Genomic DNA, 15,896 nt, shown 5'->3' on the forward strand with positions numbered 1-15,896 from the left:
TGTAAAAGTGGTTTTTCCCCCCCCCCCCCCCCCCAAATAAGAACTGGAATTAGCAATGACATATGTTAAATGAAGTGACATTTGTGATGACCTTTGCTTGTGACTATAAGATATTGAAAGGGGGGAAGTTGCATTTCCCCTCCTATACAACTGTCTCTTCTGGTCCCCTTCAAACTAACAGCTTTTCACCATCTCCTTAGAGCAAGCTGACTTTATGCTTAAGAGAAACATGTATGAAATTCACCCCTTTGTAATAATCAAGCACTTTATCAGAGGCACAGAAATGCCATCACCTGTTGCTTTCTAAGATTAACCCAATTGCCTGTTAATGCTTATGAAAGCTACTCAATTGGCAACTCCAAAGTGATGTCCTCTCTTTATATATAGGGCAGCAGAAGCTTCTCCTAGAAATCATTGCACTGTTTTCTAAGTTCTGCCCTGAGTTTACCACCTCTGAGGATGACAATGTAGCTTGCTTGCCATGACTACTTTTCCCATCTATTGTGAGAGCCAGAAATAGGGCCAATTATGACTACCTTCTAGGGCCATTTCCTCTTGTTGACACCTTTCCATTAGCAGCTTGGTCAAAACCATTGTGCTGTTACACAAACCAAAAGGTCATTCTTCAGATGAAAATGGTTTCAGCTGGCTCAATTTCCTATTACCAACCCAAGAACTTTCTAGTACAGAGCTCTTTAATTAAAATTAGCATTGCTCTGCCAACCCCACCCTCTTCCTGTTCCATTTTATTAATCCCTAAAAAAAAACCCATGGAGAATATTTAAAATGAACTATTAAGCTTCAGAGTTATAAAGGTAAGTAATAAAAAGGTGTTGACTAGTTAACTCATCTTGTATTCATTGAAACAGTCTTGATCAAGATTATATTCCAATGTTAAATACGAACTGCAATTGAAGAAGACCATTGCAATTGCTTACATAAAACTTGAAAAAATGCCAGCTGATAAGTAACCCATTATCTCACAAGCACTGTACATCCATGATAACTATTTTATGGAGAATTGTGGACCTGAGGTATCTCAGGAATCCATCAAGTATGACATTACTATAACAACAATGTTCTCATTCTTTCACAGTAAGTATGTGTCAAGTTCTTATTTGAAAATGGTATTACAGTAGCAGCTGTTGCAATGTTTGCTTTGGTTTATCAGTCAACTTATTCTACTAGGTCATCACCTTTTGGGAGAGAATTCTTCCCCAACACACATATTCTCCATTCTTCTTTCTTTTGTGCTCTTGTCCTCCAAGCTTGTGACTTTACATTAATTCAAAGATCTTATTTACATTATACTTAGTCCCACTATTTCCTGAAGCATCTTAAAACTGAACAGTTCTGTTTTTGGAGGAAAATACGTAAACAGATTTCTTTGAATAAAATACACCCTCCCCCCCATCTTTTACCTCCTTAGTATTATTTTCCTATCATGCTCAAAAGTCAATTCAGTAACCCCATCAAATGGGACATGACTGGAATGTCCTGGTGTTCTTTTTGGTTTGTGTAACAGCACAATGGTTTCAGCCAAGCTGCTAATGGAGAGCTGGTCTTTTTTGATGTGCCCCTTTCCCTATATTTCAATGCCAACTTTTTCTCTTTTGAACACAGCCACATACTGTGCTTATAGGTCTCTACCATGACATAAGCCAGCTCCAAATGCCTATTTAAATTAAATTGCTCCGAACCTCATAGCTTATGGACCTGGATTTAACTCAGAAACTCATGAACCATTTGATTGCTTTTATTCCTAACCTATTTCAATCTTGATGGATTTATTCCATTTTTCCACACTGTTTGCTAATCTGCCATGTGCAAGGCAATCTGTCAACATGAATACCAGGCCTGTACAAAAATAAGGATTTTCCTCCAGAAAACTGACCAATTTGACAAAAATTGTAATTCTGTGATGTTCTGCAATTTTTAACAATGTGTTTCAACCAAAAATTGCCAAAACCCAACATAAATCTATTTTGAAGACAACAGGCACTTGCTGAAAAACACTTTATTCATTCCAGAATTAAAATTAAAATTTGTGATTTGATGGAAAATTTTCACCCAGTCCTAATGGACACCACTGAAGTTCAACCATTAGAAAAATATTTCTATATCAATTTACGTATTTAATCAGATTTATATGCCACCCTCCTCAAAACAGGCTCAGGCAGATTTCAATAAAAGACATAACTTAAAAAGTAGAGTAAAATATAAAACTAAGATGATAAAACAAGCTCCTCTGAAAAATCCTAAAATTCAAAGCAATCCACCCCACCTCACCTACTTTCACTCCTCCCTTGCCTCTGAACTTGAAGAACATCCAGCGCTACCCAGCTTATCCTCATTTTCCAACCCATAACCACTATCCCCATATTTCCATTTACCTTCCCATCCTTAGCCACTTCTACTATCCACCTCATACCCTGGGGAGTCTCACCTGCCTCCTACATTACCGTCCTTCCCAAACCCATACTTCTCTCTCTCATGGGAATGAAGAGGGGAGGCATGCTTGCCCCAACTCACCTATTCCCCTGCCTCACATCCAAGGCAATTTGCCCCTTCTCTTACAGTCCCTCTCAAATTGTGCCTCACAGGGCTCTCCCTCTCAACTGCAAGGCTGTCCCCAAAACCCACCCAACCAACCCTTATCTGACAAAGAAAATCATTATTCAATTTAATTATAACAGGCAGTACAATTAATCCCCCCCCCCCGTCCCAGCATCTCTCTCTTCCAAAGAGTGCCTTTGAGTATGTACAAATTAAAAAGAATCAATTTCATCCTAATCCATTTTTCTTTACATCCCAACAGATAAAACTTTTAACATTACAATCTCTTAACTAACTAAAACATACAAATGCATCACTAATACAATTGTTTTGATGTCAATGGACTAGTATTTAGCAAAGTAAAGAAGTCACGGCAGAAAGTAAGAAGAAAGAAGTAAGAACAGGAAAATAAATTGTGGCCAGAAAGGCTGGTTAAACCCCAGAACATCACTAAAAGGCACTGGGTGATACAATAGCTGCCTTAAGCCTTTGTAAATCTCCCACAACATTTTTAAGGTCCAATTCTACAGCCATAACTCATGTTGATTTCAGTGGGACAGGTCACATAAATGTTACTCAACCTGAACAAGGGTTTCTGAACTGAAGCATCTATTTTTTTAATGTTTATAGTGACAACCAGGGCTTTTTCCCTTCTTGAGTTTGATCCTCTCAGACTCTACTTCATCTCCTCTCTGTCACAGACCCCTTTTAACAGCATCACAGGAAGCCATCCTGCTTTCAGTGTGGATTGAAAATGAGCAAGAAGCTAGTCAGTTTCAGGTTGGCCACCCAGCCTGTGACAGAAGTGGTACCCGCTCCCAGCGCTGAGTGGGACGAGGCAGCAGGGGTAGGATGAGGGGATGAATGACAGCCTCTCATCCCAGCTCTGCTTACTCCACTGGTCTGTGGCTGTCCACAGTCTCCTGTCTCCCAGCCTGGAAAGTGCAGAGAGGCTCAGAGCCCCCCTCCTACCCCACCACCAAACACTGCACTTCTGTCACGTGCTGTAAGAGTGCTGTAACTTTATAGTGCTATAAAAATGCTCTAAATTACAGTGCTGTAAAACATGCACAGAGCACTTCTGTACACACCTCCAAGAGCAGAGTCAAATTATTCTTTACATCATAATTATAAGGAGAAACAAATGTATAGTGAGAGCAGAGACAAAAATCAGAAAGACAGTGGCAAGGACATGAGAAACAAGGCACTTAAAACATGGAAAAAAGGCATTCTGTAAACACATTAGCAGTCAGAAATCAAAGGAAAGAATTAGTCCACTAATCAGTGGGTACATCTGCACAACACACTGCGGCACCACAGTGATGTGCTACGGTGCCATAGCATCCATTTGCAAAAACCGTGATGTCACTGCTACATCACCATAGCAACAAGTTCCCTCATTATAGAACATTGCTATGGTGACATAGCAACCAAAAATAACCATGTGCAGCTGGCACAGTGCAGCATGGGTTGTTACCGCGCTCTTTTAGCACTTCCAAAAGGAAGTACTAAATGATGGCATAGTAACAAAAGTGCTGTACGGCCATGTGTAGACACGCTGAAGTATCCTAACTCAATCTTCAGTAAAAAAAAAAAAAAGTGCTAGAGGTGCAAAAACTCAGGCTAGACTAGGAAAGGAATAAATAAGAGACTACTTAGTGCAGTTAGGTGTTTCCTTGAACGTTTCACCACTCTGCTTAAGGAACTGGCTAAAGCAAAGAGAGATCTTGAAGGACAGGTAAAATTCCATGAGATAGAAAGAGAAAGCATAATGTCTATCTTTATAAAGGTGAAAAAGAAACCATGGAATTATAGACCAGTCAGTCTGAATCTAACTCTTGGAAATATATTGAAACTAGTAATTCAATGATTTTTTTCAAAAACTCCATACACTAAGGTGATAAGCAATAGCCAACATTGATCTATCAAGAATAAGTCATGTCCAAACAACCTAATTTAATTCTATGATATGATAACAGGCCTTACAAATTTAAAAAGGCAAACATGATATATCTGGACTTCAGTAAGATTTTCACACTGCCCCATATAGTATCCTTTTAAACAAACTAGAAACACATGGTTTTTAAGAAACTATTATAAGGAGGGAACACAATTGGTTGGAATATCGTACTCTTAAGTCTTATTCTTGCTGGAAGAATGTACTAATTGGAGTTCTATAAGGGTCTGTCCTTGACTAGTAACTACTGAATATTTTGATTAAATGACTTAGATGATTGTCATGGAGTCTCCCCTGAGGCAATGCTTGTGCAGGACCCTGAAGGTCTTGTCTGGTCTCTCCAAGTGCTCCCTGAAGCCAGCCTAGGCACAACTTCTTCTGTAAGGAAGAGAACCCTAAATCTATTCCACTCTAAGACCATGGCCTTTCCACCAATCCTTCATGCTCCCTGGTTTTCTGTGGCCCTGCCTCAGAGAGCTCCTTTCTGGTTCCACTCCTGAGAGAGGAACTTTGAATCTTTTGGGGAAGAACAAGTGTGCCCTGAACTTCCAAGCAGCAAGACAGACAGTTTTTCTTCAATAAAGGCATTTACTAGGGTAAAGGCCCCCCAGGAACAGTTCTCTGCTCCCTTCAGAGGGTTAAGCAGTTCCTCTTTCCCAAATCCACCTTACACAGCCTTTATCACACAAAGTTTGCTCAGCTGTTCTTTCTCCAATCAACACAAATACAAGTCCCAAAGCTGCCCAGCTACTCTCCCTCCCCTCAGACAAACCCTGACCAGCCAGACACTCTCCTTGGTCCCTGCCCTATTCACTGCAATGTTTATTCCCTTCAGCTTCCCTGGAGCCCTTGGCAATACCACATCTGTTGACATGTCAACAAAGCTGTTTGCTCTGTTGATGCTGGAAATCCATCTAGTCTTCTCCAATGCTAGACAGTTCTCAACAGCAGGGAGGTAACAGGCGCTCTATAACTCTTCTTTCCTTGTGTACTACTTTTACAGGTCACCCAAAGCACAAAACATTAAAACAACCTGAACACATCTGTAGTCCAGGTGGTACGTGGTTGGTACCCGCTCTTCAATTGAAGGGATGTTAGCAGGGTGTGACCATGCTGTGAGAGCATGACCGCCTAGCTTTAGGCCAGCTCAGCTCCCTCCCCTATGCAGCAGAGCAGAGACCAGGTACACCCAAGGATATTTAACTATTTACAGGTTAACTTGTATAGTACAATGTCTATAAACATATAGAAACATATATACATATATTCATGTATACTATTTACAAATATTAATTCACCAAACAATTACCCAGGCAATCTCAGCTGGGTATGGCAGATGAAGACACTATATCCGTATAGGCCTTGACCCTCTTCGGCCTTACCGTTGGTGTACAGCCCCTACCCTCAGCAGGCTCTCCAGGCAACAGGCAAAGGAACAGTCAACAGTAACAACACAAATTAAACAGTAGGTCAGCAGAAAAAACCCAGCAGGGATAAGTCACTAATCTAAACATATGTAACCCGGACAAAATATGAGATGCATGTACTCTGGAGGGGCAGGGAGAGGAAAAAGATGTGGAGCCAACCTCCCCAGTGTATATCTCCTCTTTCTGACAACTTACCCCTCAGTTACCTTGACCAGATCTCAGACCCAGGTCTCCAGTGTGCCAGACAAGAATTCCACCACTAAGCTAACAAAGGCTGAGTTACTGGCTGCTGCTCGGGCTTTTGTCCTTCCGGGAGCCTCCCCTGGCCAGCCGCACAGCCTGCTGACTGACGTGCTCATAAGCCACTCCCTGCCATCCCAGCTGGCTAACCCCAAGGCTGGGGTTTCCCTGCATGCCACCCAAACATGGAAGGGAGCCGCTGAGAGAAGCTGCCTCCTGCAGCCCCGAGACATTCCCTGCATGCCACCCATAAACCAAAGGGAGCCACTGAAAGGAGCTGACACCTGTGGGTTTCCAGCTGGGCTGCCTCTGGAAGCCCTGAGGCTTGGAGATTTCCTGTGTGCCACCTGCACACTGAAGGGAACCACCAAGAGCAGCCATCATCTGTGGGGTCCCAGCCGGGTGCCGCCTGCAGCCCCGAGGCCAGGGGATTCCCTGCATGCTGCCCACATGCCAAAGAGAGCTGCCACTGGCCAGTTTGCCACGTGCCACTCTGCACACTGGGCTTCCTTCAGGGCTCTTCTGAGGCAACTGGCTCCACTTCCGCAGGTCAGTTCTCACCAGCTCTTCTGCAGCCTGTCTTCATCGACCCTCATCAAAGCTACCCATGTGCTGGGTACATGGGTTTTTATTCCTTCTGAAGACTCAGCCCCAGATTGAGAATGGACCAATGGGAAAGCCTGAGAGGTTAGTTCCCTCTCAGGTCCTCTTCTTCATCTCACCCCCTAGGTCAGGATGGGGCTAGCCTCTCTCCTACCCTCTTTTGATTGGTGGGGAAGGGGAATGCCTGAGCCATCTGGCTCAAGCCATCAAGTCAGGCTGCTGCTGGCAAGCCTGCCACACATGTATAACAACAAGATTACCATAGAACCCATAGTCTGTTACACAGGGAATAGAGTACAGTTATTAAACTTGCAGTTTATACCAAACTGGGTGGGCTTACAAGCACTAAGGAGGGCAGGATTAGAATTCAAAACAATATTGACAAATGGAAGAAATGGTCTGAAATTCAATAAAGGAAAGTACAAAATAACAAACATAGGAATAATCAATTGTTCAAATACAAATGAAGAACAGCTGACTAGTCAGCAGTTCTACAAATAAGGATCTAATGACTACAGTATATCACAACAAACATGGATCAGTAAACTGTTGCAAAATATATAACATCATACTAGTATATATAAATAGGAAGAGTGTATTGAAATACATTAAATAAATCTTCCACTCTACTCAGCACTAAGTAAGTGAATACTCAGGTGAAGAACTGTCCAAGTTTGAGGCACTGTACTTCAAGAAAGATATGACCAAGTGATGATAATCTAGAAGAGAGTACCATCAGTGATCAGAAGTGAGAAAACATGATCTATGACCAAAGGAGATGGCTTTGATTAGTCTAGAGATAAGACAACAGAGGGGAAATATTTTAAAAAGACTTCAGATATGCAAAAGGTTACTGTAAGGAGAAAGATTATAAACTGTTCTTCATATGTACTAGGGAAAAGACAAGAAACAATGAGCTTAAATTGTAGACAAGGGAAATATAAGTTGAGTATTAGGAAGAAGAAGTTTTTTACCACGTGGAAAAGTTACCTAGGAAAAGCTGAATCACCATCAGGGAGGATTTTAAGAGGAGGTAAGACAATGAATGTCTAAAATGATTAAGATATTCTCTCTTTTTGCAAGAGGACTGGTAGATGATTTCTCAATGTCCCTTCATCCTGATTTTCTATAACTGACTCTCAGCTGAACTTCCCCTTCAAAGTAAACCATAAAAAAATTCTACCCTTGTATCACTCTCAGAAAGTAGAAAGTTCATCTAAAATAAGAAATACTAAAAAACCCATGGGAAGAGCTTCTTTCAGGCATAATAAAAACCTAAGTAAAGTCTGCACCCCCTGAATTAGGATATTCAAAGGATGGGTCATTAACATACACACATCACCAGAGATCATAGAATCATAGAAAATTAGGTTTGAAGGGATCTCAGGAGATCATCTAGTCCGATGCCTTGCTCAAAGCAGGTCCGTCCCCAACTAAATCATCCTACCTAAGGCTTTGTCTAGCTGAGTCTTAAAAATCTTAACCTGTTCCAGTGCTTTACTACCCCTGCTAGGCCAAGTACAGAAATCTGGGAGCATTAGGAGAGGTTAAATCAATTAAAAATCGCTTCCCATGGGTAAGTCATTATGGGGGGATAATGGGTGGGTTTTGAGTCCATCAGGCTGGAGGGGATCAGGGGTCCACCAGGGGATGGGGGTCAGACACGACACGTGGATTGTATGGGAGCGGCAGGCATGACCCACAAGGGGTGGGGGGTAGGCACAACCTATAGATAGGGTCAAATGGGGATGGGGTCCCCCCCTGCAAACCTTTACCCCCATATCTCCCACCCCTCCCTTCACCAGGACTTATTTGTTCAGTTCTGAACACTGATAAAAGTGGTTGCACCTGGAGCAGTTTGTGGGATGGGGGTTGAGAGGGATGGCTGGTTAGGGGGCAAAGGGCCAGGGAGCGCAAAAAATAGATTGGTGTAGGGGGTAGAGCATGAAAAGAGACGCCCCAGGGCTGGATCCAGTGGCTGGGTTTTGTAATGCATCATTCCACAGAAAAATACAGTGGAGAAAATATATGAAAAAACATAATAAGAAAGAAAAGCCAGTGCAAGGAGCAATATAAAAGATCAAAGGATCAAAACAAGAAGCAGTGAAGTAAGAGTCCAGTCTTACCAGCTGATGAATGCCCCCTCCAGTGCTGAACACTTCCAAATCTGGATCCAGTTAAGAGGCAATTGGAGACATTCAGTATATCATGGAAAATATACAGACCCATGCAGGTTTAGATCATAAAGTAACAAATAATATTGGAAATTAGTGATTAGTATGATAGGCCAAATTGCACAACTCTACTGATTTTTTTGCCACAGTATGGTTCAGACAGGATTATACGTGGCTACAAGAGTAAATGCTTTATTGATAACCCATAGACACTCAGCACTATTTCCTAACGTGGCAAGACTTTACACATTAACACTTTAAGTACCTAATCCAACAGCATCTTTCAACACGTATTAGTGCTAGAAGGTCCAATAAGCTATAATTATGAGATTTAACTGAAGTTGGAGAACCCACATCTCTGGCCTCTCACGAAGATGACCCTGTCTCCTATTGAATTGCATCTCTATTTGATTTTAGCCTTACCCTTTTTCTTCTCTGGCCTTAGTCTTTATCTTCAGCTCTGTGATCCTGAGTGGGCCCTCTACTTTCTTCTTTCCCTTTGCTCTTAAGCATGCCATTTTTATCTTTGAGTGCTGGTGTGACTCTGTAAAAACAACAACAAACAAAAAAATTAAAAGGGAAAAATGGTTTTAAGTAACTATTGACATACTTTTAGGCTATTTGTGCATTGGCCTAGGTAGCTGAGGAAATAAAGCCAACCAAGAAATATTTCAGACGGTGTTTTAGTGTGTTGGCTAGAATGCAACACAGCATATCAACAGACTCAAATATAGACTACAACAAAAATCAATTTTAATTTCCAATTAGAGAGGAAGAGGTACCAAAAGTATGTGTCCTTTCTTTCCATAGTCATTGATTTGCTTGGGGCAGTGCATTCACTAACCTCTCCCATCCTCCTCAAAACACACATACAATATCTATCATGTTTAACAACGGGCAATATTGCTGACAAAGCAACTGTAAAGGTAAGCTTTGATATTATGCTATTATGAGTAGGCAGCCTCCAGAAAAGCCTTTTAAATTGGTAAATATCAAGATCAGATCAAATGAAGGTCAGAATAGGTTCAATAGTATTGGAAAGTGCCTCCATACCAAGAAAGGTAATATATAGATCACGTGCATCACTGCTGTAATTTCACTGACTTCAATAGATTTCCCCCAGGGATGAATGTGGCCAAATGCCATGCTTGTTCTCCACACAGTGTTGTGATCAGGGGAAGAAAGTAAACGTGATCTATAAGGATTTTAAGTACACTTTTTAGAGTGCCAGACCAGAACGGCTACTCTTCTATTTAGGTATTATCTACTACTCCCAGAGTAAGTACACCACACTTTGAGAAAGTGATAAAATCTGGCCCTCCCTCTTTAAATTCAGATGGCTCTGGCTTAACTATATTTTAAAACTAGCAAGTAGTGTTTTTTATAAACTCGCACTCACTTGGTATTCCATTTCTTGAACAAATTTTGAAGTGTGTAATTATAATTCATAGTAGTTAAAAAAGACAAAAAGGATAATTTTCTGTGGATCAGTTCAAAGAAGACTCACTAAATTATGCTGTATGCCTTTTAAGTAACCAGCAAACAATTTTTTTTAGCAGAAAAAAAATACTTCTGAGTAAACCAACAGCATTTTTGGAAAACAAGAGGCCATTTGAATGGAATTAGGCTTCCAGAAGTTAGGCTTCCAGATTCAAAACATCAAACTGAGTTTGAGATAGACTCTCTGGTGAATTATATAGATTTTTATATTCAGGATGATTTCAAATACTAATGTCTGTTAGACCCCTACTCCATGCAGCGCCCAACAACTAGGGAGACAATGGTCCAATTACCCATGGATCCCATTACTCATTAGCCAGAGCAGAGCAGGAAGCAAACACATTGTTCGCAACAGCTTTATTCAGAATGGAGACAACTTCAGACAAGGGTCTCACTCCATAAAAGACAGGGTCCTGCCCTGAACAACAGTTCTTTCCAACATTTATACACCTTGGTTCATACATATTAACATTTACTCCACCCTCATCCCACCTTTGGTTTCACGCATTTCTCCTCCTATCTCAAGCTCCACCTCTGTTTACTGTTTGCTTCCTTAGCATATTATTGCCTATGCATTTCATTCATTTACATGCCTCTTTGCTAAGAGCGCATGCGTAAGACTTTAACCCCCCACCCTTCTCTCGATCACCTGTGGTTTCTCACTGATTCTTGCTGGTTTTCTTGCTGACTTCCCCATCTCCAAGGCTGTATTTCTGTTTTTGTCTCCTGACACTAGTTGGTGGGATATTCTATTTTTAAACACATCATGCACTTTGCACCCTACTGCCCCGTTAAGATTCCGTTTACTTAAGCATTAGCTAAGTTAGTTGCTTTTAATATATCAGCTACCCTTGTGACCACCAGCTTTTTGCTGAGGTTACCTTTTAATATATCATCCAGCCTTGTTGTGAGAGTCCAGAGGGTACTCACCTGGAGTACAACCCCGGCCAGGATCACGGACCTCACCATATCAGGACAGCCACGCTGCGACAGGAGCTCCCCATCCGCACCTGCCCTGCTTTACCTCCTCACCAGGTGAAGCGGATTGGAGCTAATCCACAGAGGGGGCAATATCCAGGGGTGGGAAACGGAGCCAGGGAGAAGAGAAGGACAGCGGGAAAGGAGAAGGAAGAAGCCTGGGAGCCGGAGACGTAGGAGGAAGGCTGCGAAAGCTGGAGCTGCGGATCGGGACCCAGCCTCCTCCACATGGAAGAGGGGATCATGTGCCCCAAAAGGGTACCATGACTGGATCGGGAGTAGGCGGAAAGCCAATGGGCTGAGACGACTGCACCTCCATACCAGCTGATTGGGGAAGAGGGAGTTCCCCTCCTCAGTGAGCAGCATGTGCCACCAATTAAGCCTGGTACAGTCACAATTAACAAAGTATCCAGAAGGAATCCCAGGCAGAGACCAAGCCATCGGCAGACTCCGAGGGGTAACAAAGCCCCAGCTATTTGGGACCAGACTTTGATGGTGCCCAAAGGAAGACAAAGACCAAGCAATAAGATTTCAGTTAACCCCAAAAAATAAAATGAGAAGAGAGTAAAGAAATTGGTTTTGAGTGGGTTCTTTCATCGGTTTTATCCTGAGGCTTTGGGCACTGGGGCAGCCCCCTCGGTCAATCCAGGTGTAGGACAGGTAGTCACCACCTCCCTTTCATAAACTTCTTCTTATCATCAAAGTCGTGGTAGGTGGGAAGAAAGGGCACCAGACCTCACCCAGATCAACCATAAGGGATGCAGCCACCCTAAGGGGACCAGTGAATGTCAGCGGGATGTAGGGGTACACACCTGTACCTGGTGACTACCCGACACTTGTGACCAGCAGCTTTTTGCTGAGACACAGAAAAAGCCTTCATTCAGCTGCACACTCAGCACCCCCATATTCCATGTCGTTACCTCAACATCCAAAATCCGTATCGTTACCCTAACAATGTCCTTCCACAACAGTCCACAATAGTCTCACCTCTCTCCTTGGAAAAGTCTTTGACAAAATTATTAAGGATCTTATTTGTGCAAGTCCAGCAGGAAAAATAATGCAGCAGGGCAATCAGCATGGATTCATAGCAGGTGGATTTCATAGATGTAAGAGCTGGAAGGGACCTCAACGATCATCAAGTCCAGCCCCCTGCCCCAGGGGCAGGAAGTCAACTAGGGTCAAAAGACCACAGCAAGATAAGCATCCAAGCATTTCTTGAATAAGTCCAGAACATCTGGAGGGAGTCTTTTCCAAGTCTTGGGGGCTCAGACAGTAAAGAAATGTTTTCTTATGTCCAGCCTAAAAGAGTCTTGTAGGAGTTTATGATGGCTGGTCCTTGTTTTTCCTTGGGGTGCTCTGGTGAACAGATGTTCTCCCAGATCTTGATGAACACCCCTTGTGTACTTATAGGCAGCCACCAGGTCCCCCCTAAGCCTGTGCTTTTCCAGACTGAAGAGTCACATGGCTTTCAGCCTCTATTCATAAGGCCTATTCTCCTGCCCTCTGATCATATGCATAGCTCTCTGCTGGACTCTCAAGCTTCTCAACATCCTTCTTGAATTGCAGAGCCCAAAATTGGATGCAGTACTCCAGCTGAGGCCTCACCAAGACCGAGTACAGTAGGAGGATGACATCCTGAGATTTACTTGAGAAGCATCTACAGATGCAAGCCAGGGTTTTGTTTGCTTTACCAGCTGCAACATTGCATTGGTGGCTCATGTTCATCTTGTGGTCAATCATGACCCCAAAGTCTCTTTCAGCAGTGGTGCTAGCAAGCATAGCACTGCCAAGTCTATAAATATGCTGCAGGTTTTCTCCCTCCCTCCCCCCCACCCCAAGGTGGAGTACCTTGCATTTATCAGTGTTGAATGTCATCAGGTTTGTGTCCGCCCACTTACTAAACTTATCCAAGTCAGCCTGAATCACTAGCCTGTCCTCAGGTGTGGACACTATGCCCCGAAATTTAGTGTCATCGGTGAACTTAGCCAGTGCACTTCTGAAACCAATGTCCACATTGTTGATAAAGATGTTGAAAAGAAGCGGTCCAAGGACAGAGCCTTGGGGGATGCCACTGGTCATGGAGCGCCATAATGACTCACTGCCATCGACCACTACTCTCTGGGTCCAGCCTCAGAGCCAATTTCCCAGTCATCGGACCGTGGTGTAGCCAAGGCCACAGTTGGCCAATTTTGTCATAAGGAGGTCATGGGACACCAGATCAAAGGCTTTTTTAAAGTCTGGGTATATGACATCAATCTCTTCTCCCTTGTCCAGGTGATACGTCACCTGGTCATAGGAGGAGATGAGATTGGTCAGGCAAGACCTACCCGGGACAAACCCATGCTGGCTATCCCTTAAGATGTTGCCCTCAGCCAGCTTATCCAGAAGGGTCTCCTTGATAATTTTCTCAATATTACCAGAGATTGAGGTCAAGCTGATTGGCCTGTAACTCCAGGGATCTACTTTCCACCCTTTCTTGAAGATGGGTACCACATTGGCCTTCTTCCAGTCTTCAGGTACTTCACCTGAGTGCCACGAATTTTTGAATATTTTTGCCAATGGTTGAGCTATGACACCTGCCAGCACCTTGAGTACCCTAGGGTGTAATCTGTCAGGACCAGCTGACTTGAAGGTATCCAGCCTCTCAAGGTGATCCTTTACTAAAACAACACCAATGCTGGGTATAAATACGCTCTCACCCTGGCCATCCCACATCTTGCTAGGCAGGGTGGTCCCATTGAACTAATGAAAGACTGATGCAAGGTATCCGTTAAGCAGGTTGGCCTTTTCCTGGGTGTCAGTTATCAGCTCTCCCGTTTGGTTCAGCAGGAGTACAATGTTACCTTTGCTTTTTTTCTAACTCCCTACATATCTAAAAAAGGACTTTTTGTTATCCTTGATATGTGAAGCCAGATGGAGCTCAGTTGCAGCCTTGGCTTTCCTGATCTGCTCCCTACAGGTATGGACGAGTGCCAAGTACTCCTCCTTGGTGGTAATTCCAACCTTTCATCCTTTATAAGTCTCTCTTCTGTGGCACAGGAGATCCTCAAGTTCCCATCTGAGCCAAGGGGATTGCTGTGCCTTTTTGCTACCCTTCATCTGAGATGAGATGGCCATCCCTTGTGCTGTCAGGATTGCTCCAATGAGGAGCAACCATTCCTCTTGGACTCCTCTTCCTGTCGAGCTGTGGTCCCTTACGGCCTCAACAATGAGCCTCCTGAGCTTGTCAAAGTCAGCTTTCCTGAAGTTGAGGACTTCTATATTGCTGACTGACTTGCCAGCTTTGCAATGGATAGTAAAAGGTGATCCACTCATGGTCACTATCACCCAGCTTTCCATCAATTCTTAGGTCACTGACTATGTTATCCCCTTTGGCCAGTGCCAGGTCCAACAACGCTTTACTTCTCATTGGCCCATATACTTCTTGAGTCAGGTAGAGCTCATCCACACGTGAGGAAACTTTGCGACCAATCGGATCTGGCCAAGTGCTCCTCCCATGAGATGTCCAGGTAGTTGAAGTCTCCCATGACAACCATGCACCAAGAGCATGCAGCCTCAGCCAGTTCCCTTGTGAATTCCTGGCCCAGCTCTTGTTTCTGGTTAGGAGGTCTGTAGTAAACTCCTACTATGATGTCCCCTGAGCCACGTTCCCCGTGTATTTTGACCCAGAGAGACTCCAGTCATCTTTCCTGAGTGCCAATGTCAATATGGAGGGATGTGTAGCTGTCCTTGACCTAGAGGGCTATACTCCCACCCCTTTTATCTGCACGATCACCCCTGTACAGGGTATAGCCATCTATACCTGTGGCCCAGTCATAGGTGGAGTCCCACCAGGTCTCCATTATCCCTATGAGGTCATAGTCATTCTTGTTTAGCAGGAGGACCAGTTCCTCCTGTTTATTCCCCAAGCCCCCAGCATTGGTGTACAGGCAGGCAAGTATCCCATTGGGGGCCCTTGCCTTCCCTACAGATCATTCCAGGGCTAGGGTAGGGGTGGGTTCCCTTAAGTGCCTTAGCCTGCTGGATTTACAAGGGTTGAACAGTGGGCTAGCAGTGGTGATAATCCCCCCAACCCCCAGCAGGCTTAGATCATGCCTGACTAATCTGGTTTCTTTTAATGACCAGGTCACAAAATGTTTAGTTGCAGGAGTAGAGGTGGATGTCATTCACTTGGATTTTAGGAAGGCCTTTGATACAGTACCTCATCCCATTCTCATAAATAAATTAAGAGGCTGTGACTTAGATGATTACACAGTCTGTTGGGTGGTAAATTGGCTTGGGGGTCACACCCAGAGAGTGGTAGTGGATGGGTCAATATTGACCTGGAAGGATGTGGGCAGTGGCATCCTGCAAGGCTCGATCCATGGACCTGTACTCTTCAATGTCTTCATCAGTGACTTGGATTTGGGCGTGAAGTGTCCTCTGTCCAAGTTTGCAGATTATACTAAATTGTGGGGTGAA

At 43.6% G+C, this 15,896-nt stretch overlaps 1 long non-coding RNA gene across 1 annotated transcript in view; it reads right to left on the minus strand.

Annotated features, from left to right (window-relative positions):
* Positions 1-9,499, minus strand: part of LOC109291972 — a 64,218-nt gene extending 54,719 nt beyond the window's left edge. The window contains exon 1 of the long non-coding RNA XR_002096004.1: positions 9,381-9,499. This is a non-coding gene — a long non-coding RNA (uncharacterized LOC109291972). The remainder of the gene's footprint in view (positions 1-9,380) is intronic.
* Positions 9,500-15,896: the final 6,397 nt, after the last annotated feature.

This window comes from Gavialis gangeticus, unplaced genomic scaffold (assembly GCF_001723915.1).
Source record: "Gavialis gangeticus isolate Ggan-Ray unplaced genomic scaffold, GavGan_comp1, whole genome shotgun sequence".
Classification (NCBI taxonomy): domain Eukaryota; kingdom Metazoa; phylum Chordata; order Crocodylia; family Gavialidae; genus Gavialis; species Gavialis gangeticus.